This window comes from Grammomys surdaster, unplaced genomic scaffold (genome assembly GCF_004785775.1).
Source record: "Grammomys surdaster isolate TR1022 unplaced genomic scaffold, NIH_TR_1.0 185, whole genome shotgun sequence".
Lineage (NCBI taxonomy): Eukaryota > Metazoa > Chordata > Mammalia > Rodentia > Muridae > Grammomys > Grammomys surdaster.
Genome location: NW_021604630.1, coordinates 17,019,520 through 17,033,753, shown reverse-complemented (window position 1 = coordinate 17,033,753; position 14,234 = coordinate 17,019,520). Strand labels below are relative to the sequence as shown.

The window sequence follows — 14,234 nt, the reverse complement described above, 5'->3', positions numbered from 1 at the left end:
CTCTCTCTCTCTCTCTCTCTCTCTCTCTCTCTCTCTCTCTCTCTCTCAAATCTAACTATCTGACATCTCTTTCTAAAAGAAAACATCCCCTTTCGTTGGAAAACTTTGCTTTTAAGTAAGGCTCCAGTCTACCATAACCAGACAGCTCCCTGAGCTCAACGCAAAATGGAGGTCTCCTTTTTTTTCAGCGGGGCTTCCCCGTCCCTGTCTGACCATATCTGGGGAGCAGGACCCCCACATCCTCTACTTGAAGAATGTCACTTAGTCCTTAGCAAAATTACAAGTTCAACTTCCTGGAATGCCTCTCCATGCAAATGAGGTATTCCCAGTACTTTAGGACTCAGCCAATGAATATTCATATACCCTAAGAAGAACCCCTTTCCACTCTCCAAGGCTTATATAGCCCTTGTTAACGCCCCTCGCCCCCAAAAGCACACAGCCTGTTTCACTGAATACCATCCAAAAGAGCTGTAACACTGAAATCCTTAGAAAAGACCACAAACAAACATACACACATTCAGAGCCAGCCAGACTATGCTTCATCCTTTCCTGCGTGAGAAGCAGTGGCTGTTGAACACTCGGGGGACAGGAAGAAGACAAATGGAGAGCCACACCTTTCTGTGTCACAAACAGAAACTCCAATACTCTTGTTAAGGATCTTTTTTTTTTTCATTTATACCTACAAAGTTCATAGGCGTAAATGTTCATTTTTGTGATCCATAGACCATGGTGAATGGTTTTGCTGGTTTGAATCATCAATGCCCCCAACAGTCTTGGGCATCTGAAAGTCCTGAGTTGATGGTGGTGTTTGGCTAGGTTTAGAGACAGCTCCTTGCAGAAGAAAGTATGTCACAAGAAGTGGGCTTTGAGAATTTAAAGATACACATCAATTCTTGTTTGCTTTCTCTGCTTCTTGCCCACAGTTCAATATGGAAGCTCCCAGCTTCCAACTCCAGCTGCCATGTCATGGTTCCAACATCCTAGACTCTAACCATCTGAAATAAACTCTTTCTACAGGTTTTCTTGGTCATGATGTTTTATCACAGCAATAGAAAAGTAGCTAATACCATGGGTTAAATTGTAGCTTCAAACAATTCATTAAGGAGACCAACTAAAGATAAAATCACTTTGAAACCTTAAAAAAAAATCAGGCAAAAAACCATAGAGGCAATGTAGATATTCAGGACCTCTATCACAACTCATAATCTGTATTCCCACAATGATGCCTTTTTAATAATTCCCAGGGTGCTATGTGCCAAAGATTTAAATTCCTAGATTTGACAGGCTCACTGAGACTTATCACACATAAATTCTGGATAATACCCTGATGTCTCCACCATGACATAAAAATATGATTAAGCTATGAGAAATCACAGCACTTGCTTATATATACCCTTGAACAAGAAAAAAAAAGACCACATTTCACATAGTAGAGACAAAGAACTTACCATATGCTTGAACTAGCTCACCTCCCCAGAGAGTCCAGGGCAAGAGTGCTCCCAAATTTCCCATCAGCTCCTCCTACAGATTCTTTTCAGTGTCTTCACAAGCTTCAGAATCTCTGGACCACTGTAGACCAGTCACAAACTAACCTACTAGACACAGCACTGTAGATTCACAGGCAAGACGTATTAAATAGGCCAACTATGATTGAATATGGCAGCCACTACCAATACCACAGGGACCCCCAAATCACTCCTAAGAGCCTGAGACCTACAGAGACTTCAAGCAGAGATGTGGTGGAGGCACAGGATGAGTCAGCAAAGTGTACAGTATCTCTGAAACAACTTTTTTAAAAGGCAGGTCTTACAGAAAGATGCTTTCAAGAAGTGGTATCATAAAATTGGGGGGGGGGAGATGGTGAGGCAGAGCTATGAAGGGTAGAGAGAAGCAGAGAGCAGAGGGAGCATGGGAGGCTCAGGCCAGCTCTTGCTGCTGACCCTGATGACAGAGGAGAGCGCAAGGTCACAGCACTGACCACAGGCAGCAAGCATGGTCGTGGTGCCTGGGAGGCCTATGAGGCTGTCAACACCTAAATCAGGAAGGTGTGTGGCCAGGGCCAGGAGCTCTAATGGATCCTGCCCATCCCCCTCTCAGCTGCAAGATCACCCTAACTCTGGGCATCAACAGGCTATCCAAGATGAATCTCAGTGATAGGCCAGTACTTACAATGCTTATAACAAGATTAATAAAAGACAAGCACACAGTTTTGCTTATCTTCTATATACAGGAGACTTCATAAGGAAACGAAGACCAGAGAAAGGGAAACTCATCTATGTTTATTTTCAGGTTCAATGAAGAGAAGACAGACATTGAGACATGTAACTATACAAATCTGGCGTTGTAGGTAACCTTAATTGTTAGCTAAATTAGAATTACCATAGACATATGCCATTGGTTATATCTAAGAGAGCATTTCTGGAATAGGGAAGACTCATTCTCAATATGAGTGGCACCATTCCGTGGGGTCCCAGACAGAACACAAAGGAGAAAATGAGCACCCACCTTCATCTCTCTCTGCTTCCTGAATGTGAACACAATGCCACCAGCCACGGCAAGCTCCTGTCCCTCACAGTCTCCCCATAAAATTAATTATACCCTCAGACTGTAAATGAAAGTAAACCCTTCCTTCCTCAAGATAATTCTTTCAGATGTCATATTAGAGCAAAAAGAGAAATAACTAACATGGTGTATGGCCTGAAGATAAATCAGGGTGGACTTATATTTAGCAAAACCTTTTTGGTCGTAATCTCTTATATCTTCAACAATGAAGGTACTTCCTAACTCCAGGTATGGAAGTAGTACCTCTCATCACAGAAAGGTTAGAGGCAGTTTAAAAGTGGCCTGCTCCAGTCTCATTCCAATCCCATGGTGATATGTTCTGGAGAAGCACTTCTGAACCTCACACCACCTTCACTGTCAATGTCACTTTTATATCCTCCGATGACATAATGAGATGAGGGCCAAGCTGTGCAAATACACAGCCTGGGCTGAGCCCAGAGCCTTTCCTTCTCTTTTCTAATTAAGCCTAGGCTCAGAAGCTTCTAGCCTCCCGTGGTAGGTTCAATATGCTTTGCTCAGAGAGTGGCACTATTAAGTGGTATGACCTTGTTGGAGGAAATGTGTCACTGTAGGGGTGGGCAATGAGATCCTCCTCCTAACCATGTGGAAGCCAGTCTTCTCCTCACTGCCTTTAGAACAAGCGGTGGAACTCTCAGTTCCTCCAGCCCCACATTGGCCTGGATGCTGCCATGCTCCTGCCTTGATGATAATAGACTGAACCTCTGAACCTGTAAGCCAGCCCCAATTAAAAGTTGTCTTTAATAAGAGTTGCCTTGGGTAGGCAGTTGGGGTTGGGGAGTGGCCCTGAATAGGGGCTGTGGCAGTACGTGCGGTTACCCGACTGTGGTGGCTGCAGGACTGGCTACATACTACTAAAGTTCCACTGGGAGCAAATAGAATTTTATAAGAATGTGATGGATGGGGAGGAGAAAACCTACAGTGGCTGTGGAGGCCCTGATGGTGTGTGTTAGACTTGGTGCTCGGCCTAAAACAGACAATGCCAGACCAAACGGTTCCAAGGTGGGGGGGGGGGGATATTCAGGGCAGAGGGCAAAGGTGGGGAGAGAAATGGGAGAAGATGGTGGAGAGAAAAGAGGACAAGGTCAGGGAGTTCTGCCTACTTATATGGGCGGTGACGTAGCCTTCTCCCAGGTAAAGGTGAGGTAGCCAGGTAGATTCTGGGAGTGTATGGCTGTTGCCTTGACAACGATGTAGGGTTGCCTCAGTCACCGAAGTGTGATGTCACTGAGTTCAGGCCTGATACCAACACTGTGTATGTGAAATTAATATCTTCTGATGGTCATGAATTTATTGTAAAAAGAGAACATGCATTAACATCAGGAACAATAAAGGCCATGTTGAATGGTCCAGGTCAGTTTGCCAAGAATGAAACCAACAAGGTCAATTTTATAGAGCTCCCTTCACATGTGCTATCGAAAGTGTGCATGTATTTTACCTACAAGGCTCGCCATATAACAGCTCCACTGAAATTCCTGAATTCCCAATTGCACCTGAAGTTGCACTGGAACTGCTGATGGCCTCGAACTTCCTAGATTGTTAAGTAAAATAAATTATAATAATAGTAAAAAAAAAAAAAAAAGGAGTTGCCTTGGTCATGGTATCTATTCACAGCAGTAAAACCCTAACTAAGACACCTCCAGACAATCGAATCTTCCAAGAGCTTCTGACAGAATTGTTCTGTGTGGCCTCATATTAATTTTGGCAATATGTTCTAATCTTAGCTCCTCAGTCTCTGGCTCATTCTGTCTTCACCTGTGTTTAGCTTGTTCACTCTGCAACCTGTCTCTGTACAACTGTCCCAGTAAAACTCATATATACCTGTGGGGCAAGTGGACCATGCTACCAGACAGATGAACTGGTAAGGTCGAGCAAGCCCAAACCCTGGGAAATCTCAGAATTAAGAATGGTAGGCATAAGGTCAGCTCCCTGCCAAACTACCTGATCTGGAAAACATGACACCCCACTGAGACATGGTAACATAGCATAAAAACCCAGAGTTCTCCATTCTACTGAGGCATCTAGATAGGCTCCCAGTGTTTAGCAAATGAGCTTCCCCTCCCGGGCATCCCTTCCTTCAAAAGGTATTCAATACCTGGTTCACCCTTGTCAGATATGCATTCACATCTGCCATAAATAAAGCAGTTTGGACAAGCAAGGACTGTGTCCTTTATCAAGGATTGCCTAAGGTGGGGGTGGGGGGGACTTCATCATAAAAAGCATGCCTAAATCTCTCAGACAAGGCCTTTTCTCTTCTAGCCTCCTCAATACTGAGCACTTAGAAATAAACCGGATTCTAATCTCATCCCAGGCTCAACCATCTCCTTCCTGCCTGGTGCATAGAGAATGCTCAGAGCCCAGTTCCCAACTCCCCATGGTCCCCATCGATGTCTGGGTACTCAAGAGGCCAGGAACAATAGCATGTGTCCTAGACCCTAATGTTTCTCACCCAGGAAAACGCAGGCTGACACCCTTATCATGGACTGTGTTCTGCCTCTCCTCAGTAGCTTGCCAGAAGCACTTGGGCACCCTAGCATGGAGGAAGACATGCAGCCCAACGCACACCCAATGCACATCCACCGCACACCACACACCACACCAGCCCTTTTTTCTCCCTCTCTCTGCTCTTAAGTAGCCTCTGTCCCTCTGTTGTTCTCCTGTGAGTTGGTGTATTCTATCTCTGACTCATTCTGTCACATCTTTCTCTGATTCATCCCTTTATCTGCCCCTCAATTAGACATTTTCAAATATGGCTGCTTCCTTCTATAAACTAACCTTACCTTCATTGTTAGAGATTAAAGGTATGTGCTAAGGGCATGTGTGTATCCCAGCCAGATCATATAATAATCCAGGGGGTGTCTGCATTCCAGCCAGATAATATCTTTGGCTGTGATCTTTGCTAAAGCAGCCATGGTGCTGGATTAAAATTCCTCTTCACTTCACCTCTTGGAATATAGTAAACATTCAACAAAAATATCAGGAACAGTAGATGAATAGGGACTCAAACCAGCTACTAGCTTTGCAATAAACAGTAAAATTCAATGAATATCATAAATGCTAATGTTCCTTGCCCTTTTGAGAACCAGCAAGTAACCACCGAAAGAAGGCAATCTTGTTGTTTTCAACAACTCTTAGTTTATGGCCTAGTGAATAATGATTCTGTCTCATCCACCCATATTCAGACAGATTTTTTTTTATTATCTCTCTCTCCTCAAACAGCAAATGCTAATGCTACTCAAGTGAGTGTACTTTAAGAGTTTAATGTTTATCTCAGAAAATTGAACATAGCGTTACCTAGGGACCCAGCTATACCACTCCTGGGCATATACCCAAAAGAAGTTTCAACATACAACAGGGACACATGCTCCACCATGTTCATAGCAGCCTTATTTATAATAGCCAGAAGTTGGAAAGAACCCAGATGCCCTTCAACAGAAGAATGGATGCAGAAAATGTGGTACATTTATACAATGGAGTACTACTCAGCTATTAAAAACAATCAGTTCACAAAATTCCTAGGCAAATGGATGGAGCTGGAAAATATCATCTTGAGTGAGATGACCCAATCTCAAAGGAACATACATGGTATGCACTCACTGATAAGTGGATATTAGCCCAAAAGCTCACAATTTCTAAGAATCTTCATATAGACCACATAAAACTCACATAGAAGAAGGAAGACCAAAGTATGAATGCGTTGGTCCTTTTTAGAAGGAGCATCAAAAGTTTCAACCAGAACTCCCAAAGTCTAAACCACCAACCAGAGAGCACAAAGGGAGGGACTCACGCACCTGTATAGGGAATTGAGGGTGACCTTGTTAGACTCCAGTGAAAGTGGAGGGCCAAGGTCCCCAAAAGTTTGGATCCCCTACTGTGTTGGAATTCGAGAGCAGGGAGATGGGACTGGGAGGATGTTTGGAGCACACCATCACAAAAATTAGGAGGAAGGGGTAGGGGATAAGGGGTTTGGGGGGAGAATGAGAAAGGAGACAACATTGAAAGGTAAATACATATAATACCCAATAAAAACCCCACACAGATAAAGGATTTAAAAAAAAAGGAGTCTATTTATTTTAAATTAATTTTAAAAGTTTCTAGGCGATGCAAATTGGCTAAGATACTATTTTAAGCTCTCCACAAAAGAATTTAAATCTCTGTTCAATATTCTCAAGAGAGAGGTAAACCCTAACTTCCTCAACAGTTAATTGACAAAAGAGAGGTAATCTCACAAAAAGTAGAAAAAGCTATTTCTAATCAATATATCATATAGTCTGATTAATTGTCAGTGGAGCTATAAAAGTCCTTTGACAAAAGATTATTAATATAGATTTATATATCCTTAAATAAGGCCTTCATGACTCTCTGAGTGTGGAAGGAGCAACTGTTGGCGCTTCTGCCCTGATTTTACAAGAACTCTGAAAAATTGGCTTTAAAAACAAAAGAGGGGGAACGGTACCCCCTCAGAAAGAGTCCTCCTGAAATACTCTCCATCATGCCTTGTTCACTTTTCTCTCTCTAAAGCTGAAAGCTCATGGCAAATCTCTTGCTGACCATGTTGGTGACCTCGGGCACCACCAAGACCAACAAAACTTTGCCACAGATATGGGGAAGGACCCTCATACCCATAAAGGGAATGCCCCAGTCCCAGTTCCCTTATGGAGCCGAGGACTGATATGCCTGCCCAATACCACAGAAGGCACAGCTAACCGGCTACCACAAATATTAATGAAAAAAATAGATACCCTCACAAAGCCAGGCCCAATCATAAATACGATGAATAACAATTTACATCCAGGGAAGAGAAATCTCCCTGAGAATCCCCTTCTTTTTTCTTTCCAGGTAAAATTGAATCACCCGTGATGCCTGCTATTAGAAGTTCTAACCCAGATGGACCAGAAGCCAGGAGCCTCGCCCTTACCCTCACCCCCTACCTTTTCCCACCTGCACAAGGTCCCCTGAAGCTGGGCAACTGCAAGATCCTGCTTGGCAACTGCAGATAGACTCAAAGCAGTGTACCATATCATCTGAAGAATAGCAGGGAGACCATAACTCAAGCAGTGTACCATATCTTCTGAAGAATAGCAGGTTGCAGTCCTCCTCGCCCCCACGAATAACCAGGACCCGCCGGTCGGGTCAAGTGGCACCCAGATGTGGGGCTCGAGGCACGGACCCATCCGGACGGACCCTCATTGAGAGGATGTGCGCACGACATCAAGATTGAGCAAGACAGAGATCATCGCCCGTGACCTGTCGTCCACGGAACCAGGTTGATGCTGCCATCAAGAAGGCAGTTGAAGTTCATTACCATCACCTGAAAATTGCAGAGGATCCAGAAGTGACTCCGCAGGAGACTGACACAGCTGTCAGCTCCCCTGCCTCCCCCTACGGTCGACCCCTAGACTTCCACACCCTCCAGAAGGGTTCCTGGTATGCCTGGCTTTGCCCTCATTTCTCTCGCTAGAGAGCTTGGCTTCTTGATCACCACAACAAAAATTGGCTTTTTCCTAAACCAAGGCCACCCTTGATATGGCCGCTAACATTGGGGAGCCTTACTTTCTGACAATATTACACCCCAAACTGACAAATGGTTGGTAACTTGAACATTTACAAGAGACTAGGATGGCTGTGAGTTAGTCCAATGACGGGATTATTGTAGGTCCACTTCCCAGGGGCCCACCCAATGCAGCCGAAAAGGAGTGCGTGGTGCTGGGAGTGGGTGCAGCCTACATGGCCTAAGACAGGGCTCTCACCCTCCTTTCACCCACATCAGAGTCCCTTGACGTTGCCCATCGTCGACAGCCTAAAGCCTTCGACCATCGATGTGACTCGTCTCACATCAGTGTTTTGGGGTTGTGAACTTGTCTAAGACCCCCCATAATTAGACATCCAAATTCAAAACTCACATAGTTGGGATTGAACATAAGAAGCCTTCTCTAACTAAACAGAGAAGGGGGAGATGCCAGAAGCCAGGACCCTCGCCCTTACCCTTACCCCCTACCTTTCCCCACCTGCACAATGTCCTCTGAAGCTTGGCAACTGCAAGATCCTGCTTAGCAACTGCAGATAGACTCAAAGCAGAGTACCATGTCTTCTTAAAAATAGCAGGGAGACCATAACTCAAGCAGTGTACCATATCTTCTGAAGAACTGCAGGTAGATCATAATTCAAGGCAGTGTACCATATAGACCATGACATGTTTCAAGGCACAGGCCAAGAAGATTTTGTACTTTTCCACCACCTGGACCCTCTTACCCCCTCCCCTTGTAAAACATGCTATAAAAAAAAGCATTTCATGTTCAAAAAGAAAAAAAAAAAGAGTTTAATGTTTCCCCCTACCTCAGGAAAAAAACTAAGAATCAGTCTATGGTCTCCCAAGATCTCACACATACAAACACAGTCTCATAAGCACACAGTCACATGACAAGCAATGACCTTAGAGCAGCGAATGGTATTTTTTTTAATGTTTGTTATTTTCAATTGTGTGAGTACATGGCATAGTAGATATGTATGTATGATTGTAGATTCCCAAGGAGGTCAGCGGTATTCAGTCCCCAGGGAGGGACGCTGCAGACAGTTGTAACCAAGAGCTGCTTGACATGGGTGTTGAAAACTGAAACTAGGAGAAGCACAACTATTAATTCACCTGTTCATGTGTATTTATATGTGTGTGCAAACGGGCTCACATTAGATTCTCTGCATCTTTAGCACCAGAATATATCCACTACTACAGTTACTGTGATGAGTAGTTTACACTCCCGTAAGAATGCCTCAGAAAGTATCTTTTCTTTGGCCATCAACATCAGGGTGACAGAAGATACTGAAGTATCATGTGAGTGTCTGTTATTCAGTTATCCTCCAAATGTTATTTTAGGGACAGGTTTTCATTTTCGCGAATCCGTGTTTCATAAACTGACATGTCAAAGGGATACAAATGACAGTGGCAAATGTTTTCAATCAGAGCCTTGCTGTCAGTAGTTTCTACTTGTGGCACATCATTATCAACAGAGAGAGAACTAAAACACTCTTAAGACTGAGAAAGCATCCAAGAATTGGCAAACACTGGAGTCCCCAGGTCAATGATTAACTGTAGACCATGTGGGTGGGTCTTTGTTTGGGGTCTTGGTTCCATAGCTCGCAAGCTCTACTTCTGTGTTATTCTGTCTTTATCCTTCTGAATTTCTTACAGGGGATGTTGAAAAGTACAAGAAGTCAAATTTATCTGTTGTATGTTTTGCTGTTGCTGTTGCTGTTGCTGTTGCTGGTGGTTTAGGTTTGGTTTGGTTTTGGTTTTACAAGGCAGGCTTTTTCTGTGTAGTTCTGGCTCTCCTGGAATTTGCTCTGTAGACTAGACTGGTCTGCAACTCACAGAAATGGCCTTCCCTCTGTGCCCCTTGTCCTGAGATTAAAGGTGTACGCTGCCACCACCACCACTGCTGCCACCTCCACCACTACCATCAGGTTGTCTGTGGTCTTCTTACAAATAAAAGACACAAGTGAAGATCCACAGTTGATGCACCAAGACTGTGGGTCATCACTGCCACCTGTGAGTAGGTAATCAAGAACAAAGGGAAATGTCAGTAGCTTCTGGAACAGTGGCGTTTTTAATTAATTTATTTATTTTTGTTTTTTATGTAAATGTGTGTTTTGCCTATACACTTTGTGCCTTGGTAACCTAGGCCAGAAGAAAATGTTGGATCCCCTAGAACTGGAATTACATATGGTTGTAAGCCACTACGTGGTTAACTGAGAATCAAGTTCCAAGTCCTCAGGAAGAGCAGCCAGTGCTCTTTACTCCAGCCATCTCTCCAAGCTCTACAGTGGAAATTTCAGGAATGGAAAAGTTAGGGAAAGGAGCAAGCCTTTATCTTAGAGCAGTGGGTCTCAACCTTGCTAATGCTGCAACCCTTTAATACAGTTCTTCATGTTGTGGTGACCCCAACCATAAAATTATTTTGTTGCTACTTCATGATCTGTAATTTTGCCACTGTTATGAATCGTAATGGAAGTATCTGATATACAGAATATCTGATAAGTGACTCCCCCATGGGGGTTTATCACTCCGAGATTAAAAACCACTGTTCTCCTTAGACCCTTAAGCCCCTCGGCCACAGGTGGCTCAGGTGCTGCAAATCTGGAGTCGAGAAAGAAGACATTGATCTGTCTGCATCAGTTACTACATTGTCCAATCTGGGAAGGCTAGGGCAGGGCACTTGCACCACTCTGACAATTCAGGACTACTGTTCTAGGTATTTAGTTGTTACCTGGATGAGGCCAGCCCTTATTTGGCCATTCAGCATTTCATTGTGTGGTCATATTCAGTTTGCTGACACCAGTAAAACTTGGACACAAAATCACTCCCTACCAATCTGTTAAAAAGGAACTGGACCATACCTTAACATGCTGTGACCCTGGTCAATACCCCTTTTCGGCTGCTGTTTTCTGCTCCTTAAAAATGAAACAAATCAATGAACTTTTCTTTTTTGGTTAATTATTAGAAAGTGGGTGCCACACAAAGCATGACAGGTGAATCTTATTAAGCTCTTTCGGTGCAGTTAATGGTAATTCATAAAAAGAAAATATTCTAAATTCCAAATTCTGACTTTAACACAGATGAAAGTTCATTGAATTCAACTCACAATTCAGTGTAACATTTCTTTTGCCACAGCATGGTGAAAGGGATTTGGCTGGTTGAAGAAAAGAAAACAGAAGGAAAGGTTAAGTAACGGCATACTAAATTTGTTTGGAGAGAGGGGAGATTTTCTACAATCCAGCAATACTTTTGAACTTACTTTCCCCATCTTTATTAATGACTGTGGGGAGGAGAAGCAATAGCATCTTAATAACCTCTGCAGGCAAATCACAATGCCCATCTGTACTTTCCTGTTAACATTCATAGCTGAGAAACGAAACCAAGTAATACGGTCAGATTAGAAATGGAGGGAGGCAATAAAAAGGAGATCCAGCCTAGTAAGCTAATATCTCTTCAGGGAATGTTGTAAAACACCTTTACGTAATTGAAGGAAGGTCCTTGGAAGGGTGTAATAGCAGAAGAGACATGGAACTGTTAGAAGAAACGAATACAGGATTTACTATGTGCACTGACAGCCAGAGAGAAGCTACCAGAATGTGTGTGGTAGAAGTCGGTATCTAGCCTCACAGAGAAAGGAAAAAGAAGCCTCAGGAAGAAATTCGTGAATCTGCACAATAATGCAACACCTAGCTCTCAGAACTCACCAGGAGGGGAAAAAAGAAAACAACCCACAGGATTTAAGTGCATTGAGGAGGAGGAAAAACAATAAAAGTCAAATGACTCAAAATAATTATGGAAAGAAGAGAAAAACAGACCTGCATGGTTTGCCTAAGTAATCACGTTGCATATATTTACAGGTGGATAATACTAAATGCATGTGTGCGTGTGCATGTGCACGCACACACACACAGACACACACACATACACACAGACACACACACACATACACACACACAGACACACACACACATACACACACACACATACACACACACACACACAGACACACATACACACACACAGACACACACACACACAGACACACACACACACAGACACACACACACACCAGATAAAAAAAGTAAATGATAGGGGGAAATCGTATGGTGCCATTGTTTATATTCAGACATCAGAGATAACTCTAAAATCTTATATTACTAGAAATTCAAGAGAAAAGTAGTTACAAATACAAATTATGAATGCTTCCTTTTTCCTAAATAACTAAGAATACATGTTCCATATTCTTAGTTCCTTATTCAAAACAGCCATTTACTCAACTCCTGGTGGTAAATGTGGGAGAAATACTTAACCTCCCGTCTATACACTTCAAATAGAGTATGTGGGGTTGAGGATATAGTTGGTAGAGTTCTTGCCTATCATGTAAAAAGCCCTGATGAGACATACCCCCCCCAGAAATTCATAAATGGGGTATGCTGGTACATGCCCATAATCACAGCACTCAGAACCCAAAGACAGGAAGATCAGAAATTCAAGATTATCTTTAATTATGTAGTGAATTCAAGGCCAACTCAGCTACACAAGATTCTGTATGAATAATAAACTAGAAGAGTTGACATTTACTCCCTAATGTTTGTCAGCTAGGATTTACTCGGCTTCTAATACCAAAGTGAGGCTAATTCCATACTCAACTTCCAACAAGACAGAAAAGGGTTTTGCCGTTTAGAGAGTTTAAAAGAGCACTTGTACTAGAGAATTAAAAGTTATGGGTTCTTTCTCTTCTTTTGATCTTATTTTAACTCTCCTGCCCAAAAGCACAGGAAATGGTCTTAATCTGCTTTCTCACAGACCTTGAGGAGATAACTAAAACAAGTCCTAATTAAGCCAGTTTTAGTTTGTGTTAAAAATATGTTATACTTGTTATACATACGTGGCCCAGTCATTCTGGTGAATAATCGGAATTCTTCTTAGAACTAGGGGGCACATACATAAAAGAAAAATAATGCACAAGAAGCTAGTGAGACAGCTGAAAGAAGACCTGCCACCAAACCTGAGGACCCAAGTTCCATCCCCCAGAAGCCACATGGTGGAAGAAGACTGCCAACTCCTGCAAGTGGTCAAGAGTGACTCCTGTTGCTTTGTGGAAATGATGAAGCAGAGGCCTGGGTAAAGAGAGGTCACTGAGCCTTTCTGGTGGCTGGTGGAAAGGCACTGCAGACCAAAGACACCGCAAATGCAAAGACTTTGGTGTGGAAGCACATCTGCCTGACATCTGTGGGAGCTGAATTTGCAAATGGGAGTGCAACTGGACTTCAGACCAGGGAAATGTTGAGGGACAAGATGGCTAAGACATTGACCAGCCTTTACTTTGATCTGGAAAAACATTGAAGAGTTTTAAGCAAATGAAAAACATCATCTGTCTCATGTTTTTTGTTTGTTTGTTTGTTTGTTTGTTTGTTTGTTTTTTAACCTCACTGTTGTCTACTCAGTGAAGAATAAGTTTCAGAGAGCTGGGTTGATTAAATGGGAGGTGAGCTAAGAAATTATCCAGGAAAGGAATCACTTACATAGGGAGAGTGAGATGAATATATCCAGAAGGGGTAGTGTCTAAATAGCCTCCATCAGCATGTGTTAATGTGGAGTGTAAGAAACAGGAGCTATGGTGAGTTTTCTGGTTCGCAGCCTATAGGTTCACTGCAGCCACCATTTACTGAGAGTAGGGGGCGGGAGGACAGGTATAGGACTGGAGGATGGGGAATGAAAGATTAAGAAAGAGAAGTAATCTCACAAAAAGTAGAAGAAGCTATTACTAATCAATATATTATATAGTCTGATTAGTTGTCGGCGGGGCTATAACAGTCCTTTGATAAAAGATTATTAATACAGATTTATATTTCTTTAAATAGAGTCTTCATGACTCTCTGAGTGGGGAAGGAGCGACTGTTGGTGCTTCTGCCCTGATTTTACAAGAACTCTGAAAATTTGACTTTAAAAACAAAAGAGGGGGAACAGTACCCCCCCCCAGAAGGAGTCCTCCTGAAATACTCTCCATCATGCCTTGTTCACTTTTATCTCTCTAAAACTGAAAGCTCATGGCAAATCTGCTCCTGACTGCCTCTGGCACCACTGAGACCAACCAAAACTTTGCCACAGATATGGGGAAGGA

General features: G+C 43.0%; 1 pseudogene; it reads left to right on the top strand.

Moving 5' to 3' along the window:
• The first annotated feature begins 3,476 nt into the window (after nucleotides 1–3,476).
• On the top strand, nucleotides 3,477–4,123 carry LOC114621949 (annotated as a pseudogene).
• The last annotated feature ends 10,111 nt before the right edge of the window (nucleotides 4,124–14,234 follow it).